At 41.4% G+C, this 4,293-nt stretch overlaps 1 long non-coding RNA gene across 1 annotated transcript; it reads right to left on the reverse strand.

The window, feature by feature from the left end:
• Positions 1 to 232: 232 nt before the first annotated feature.
• Positions 233 to 1,807, reverse strand: LOC102622821 (uncharacterized). The gene is made up of 3 exons (XR_003062449.2): positions 1,210 to 1,807; positions 469 to 893; positions 233 to 372 (listed from the first exon to the last, which is right to left on the reverse strand). It is a non-coding gene; the product is annotated as an uncharacterized LOC102622821 (long non-coding RNA).
• Positions 1,808 to 4,293: the final 2,486 nt, after the last annotated feature.

Raw genomic sequence — 4,293 nt, forward strand, 5'->3', positions numbered from 1 at the left:
AAAAGATTACCTTTCACAAATATCTCATGTCACTGGAACCATCTCTAAATTAGGTTCTATGCTTCCAAAGGTACGTTCTACTTGAAATTGAAGGCATTAAATTTTAGGTTGACTAAAAACCCTTAATTGTATATCCTCCTTGTGAGAAAGCTATAATTTTGGGAACCTTCAGAATCAAATGAAGTCACTTTGGGTAATACAAATAGTAAATAAGTCAAGCATTCAGAACTCACCCGGTTCAATATTTACTAACTGGTAAGGAATGCTATCTGGAACAATTGCTGCGTCATAGCGATAGGGACCAAGTCCATTGATGAGGATCCCGTCAGGAACTCCAAGGTCTACGCCATTCTCAACATCTTTCCTTAGTTTCTGTAACCCATCAGTTTCAGTTATCATCCCAGAATTTCACTAGAATGGATAACACACACCAAAAGCAGTAAGCTAAAAGAAGTGACGCCTGCTGACCTTATGACTCTTCGTGTACCAGTCACTGATAAAAATGGTAATATCGACATCTGGCACTGCAAAGGGTAATGGAATAACATCTCTGTTGTTAATGATGATTCCCCCATACCCACCTGCAGCTCGCTGAAAGTCTAAAGAAGGGAAGTAAAAAAAAACTCCCTATCTGGTCCTTCACCTGAAACTGATATGTCCAGTTCCAACCAGCAGGAATTGGACAATTAGCCCCTAAAACACCATCTTGCCAAGAATTTTTCCTATGTTGTACGCCAGTCCTACATTAAAATGTAATTTTGAGATGGTTCCGGCATATTATACCATGTAAGAAGCAATGGCTCATCAAGATCATTCTTTGCATTGACAACAACATTCCAATTTGTAGTGACATTAAGAATCGGTCCCGGAAACTGCCCATTAATCCCAATAACCTGCAAAATGGTATACAAAGAAAGAAAGGGAAAACAAAATCTCTCAACAAAACATCAAGGGCAGGAGAAAAAGTGAAAAACAGTTATAACATGAAAAATCAAGCAACCATTGATTTCTTAATAGTTCATAACTCAACAATAGGGTCAAAATTGAAACTCAAGCTCCAAAATTCGTTGACAATAGTAACAATTTAACTTACATGAAACTATCACTAAACAACATAACAGAATGAGCATTTTGCAATTAAAAAATCCAAAAATTGAACGAGAGAGAAATAAATGTAATTGAAGGGAAGAGAAATGAAAAGAGAGGAACCTGCTGTTTATCTCCAAGTGGGGAAGCAGTAATAAATGAGATAGTCCAGTCATAGAACACGTAAGGGTCACCTCCAAAACAGCCATTTAGCAACCGTACAAGTATAAAGAAGAAAGAAATACAAGAAGAACACAGATAAGAAGCAAACGGCATTGGATCCCTTTCCTGTTCTGTTCTCTTCTGAGCTGATGTGATCTTATCTTCCCCTTGGTGGTGAAGGTGAAACTAAGGAGTTAAGTGGTGTCTTTGCTTTTGAAAGTGGGAACAGTAAGCATGGAGATTGCATTGGAGCAGCAGTATATATGTTAGGGAGTAGGGGCTGAAGTGAAGTCATCTGGGATCTAAAGAAACAGCTTGAAGGCGCCGGTTTTGTCCTGGAGATGGGCCCCGTGTCTTGTTTTTGCAGAAAATGGGAGCCATTGCCATTTGCCACTGACTGTGTTAGTAGGTTAATTAAACTGTGGGGTCTGTAATAATTTGTAAAGTCGCTAAAGGAGTTGTTTATTGAAGAAACACAGTTTAGTAAACAATCTTTTGACAGACAGCCGGCCATATATCGATAAAGACGGGAAAAAGATGGTGAAAAAATTTCATTCATTCACACAACTGATTGTAGCAGCAGCCTTCTTTGTATCTTATTCAAGTTGGAGGATTTGATGTATTGCACTTTGGGAGTGATGCAAATTAAATTACACTCAGTTTAACCGTAAACTTTTTTATTCGTTATCAAAATTGTCTCATACACCTATTTATTTACTGGCGATCATCCCATCTTCAAAAATTTCTAAGAACACCATCTGAAAGAAATATTATATATAGGTAAGATAAGATCATTTCAAAATATCTTACCTTTACACATTTCCCATAAAATACGAATAAAATTAAAATGAGTATGACTCTCATTATTGGTCAATGCAATTGGAGTTAAAAGGAAGATTTGAAGAAGTTGAAGCATGGGCAACACCATAGCCAACGGCAAAACCACATCCCTATTGTTATGGATTGATGAAATCTTGCAGCCGTTGCGGATGAATGCATACCCAAGGTAAGGAATCAAATTCAGAATAATTACGACGGGTGTTTCCCATATAATGTAAGATTTTAGCCTATAATAATTAGTCTGCACAAACAAATTAAGTTGTGTCATTACTTAATTAAAAAAAAAAAAGAGGAAAAAAAGTAATAATAAACATTCATATAAAATTGAAAACCTCCAAATCCGCAGGTTCTATTCTATAAACATTCTCCCAATCATCCATCTGAAATTAAGGATCAAATTAAAACGGAGTAGGATATCATATTAAAAAAATCATTTGACCCAAAATTTGAACCGAATTTGGTCAACAATAAATTAATTACCGTGATCAGATAATGGAAGTGCTTCTTCCACTGTGATTTGAAGAGCGAGGCCAATTTCCTGTAAGAAGTATAAAGCCATTCCTGCTGTATTCCTGTTAAGTGTTGATTCGAGGAGACCCGGTCAACGACAGTTGGCGAGGCATGCTCTCCAATCCGAGAATCTAGGCACGAAGGCCACGCAACCACCCACGACTACGGAAATGGGGAATCCACTTTCGAGAGGTGGGAGGATAACGAGCGCGGATGGAGAGGAGGCCCGAGTTCAGAAGTGGCCTATAAAAAGGTAGCCAACGAAGGTAAAAAGGTTAGCAATTTTGAGATTATAACAGAGATAAAGAAAATTCTAAAGAAGGAAAACTATCAAAAAGCCATAAGATCTGTGGCAAGCGTTCCCAGAGCCTTCATATTTGACTTGACCGTCAGAGGGTTTACGCTGGGAAAACAACCGGCGTGCTCTGACTTGTTTCTATGGACGCAGGAATACTTGGAGAAGAAAGCATACGAGGAGAGATCCTGATCGAGGTGAGGTTGATCGAGCAGATATCCTGGTCGTAGGAAGAGCGTAACCAGAATCTCGCATAAACATTTTGGCGCCGTCTGTGGGGAACTGATCAAAAAGCTTCTGTTGATCGCAAGAAGAGGAGTGAAGCAAGCGGAAAAACAATGGAGACAGGAGGAAGTAGTGCACAAGGGGGTGATATGAGGCTTAATGATTTCATGACGCTGAGGGAGATAGCTAGTGAAGCGCGGGAAAAAGCCATGTTCGACCGGATGGAACGGATGGAAAAGCAGATGGAGACCCTGACAACCATCCTACATGAGCTGCGGAGTGAACGAAGGGGAACCCAGGAGGAAAGGGTGAGAGGTGGTGGAGTGGCACCAGGTCCCGACAGTACGAGAAGAAGTCAAACCACCGGGAGATTTGGTGGTGAGAGAGGTAATATGCCTCTACGAGGAGAATTTCATAGGGAGGAAGAGCAATCCCCGGCAAGACAGATTTTTGACAAGGACGACGGGGTGGCGAATGCAGAGGAAACAGAGTTGAGGCAACACTTGCATGATGTAGAGCAAGAGCGAGATCAAGTTGCAGCACGTGACCCTGGTCGTGCAGTGCAGCTAGAAGAGGAAGTGCGCAAACTAGCGCAGATAATTGACGACATGCAAGGAAGGAGCAGAGCTCCTGGTTGGAGGATAATGTTGGACGGAGAATCACCGCTCGCAGCAGAGATCATGAGGGCAGTAATTTCGAGAGATTTTCGCCTCCCAGACCTTAGATATTCGGGACGAACTGATCTACTAGTGCACATAGAGCACTTCAACGACATAACTGGGGTGCAAGGATTATCTCAATCCCAAAGGTGCAGGGTGTTCCCACTATCCCTTGAGGGACGTGCACGAGAGTGATACAGAAAACTTCCTCAGGGGAGCATTAAAACCTTCGAGCAGATGTGCCAGGAATTTGCAGAGCAGTTTCGTGGGGTAATGGCACCAGAAGATGACATGATGGAGTTGAAAAGCATGAAGTAGAGGGAACAAGAAACACTTCGGGAATTCATCAAGAGGTTTCACCGTGCTGTCATTGATTTGGGAGCCTTCAACCATTCTCAGGCATTAAGGGGACTGAAAGAAGGGGTGAAGATAGGAAGACTGTGGTACAATTTGAGAAGCCCAGTCATTCAGACGTATGCAGCCGCCTACGAGCAGGCTAAGAGGGACATTGAGATT

The sequence above is a fragment of the Citrus sinensis genome, chromosome 2 (assembly GCF_022201045.2).
Source record: "Citrus sinensis cultivar Valencia sweet orange chromosome 2, DVS_A1.0, whole genome shotgun sequence".
Classification (NCBI taxonomy): Eukaryota; Viridiplantae; Streptophyta; class Magnoliopsida; order Sapindales; family Rutaceae; genus Citrus; species Citrus sinensis.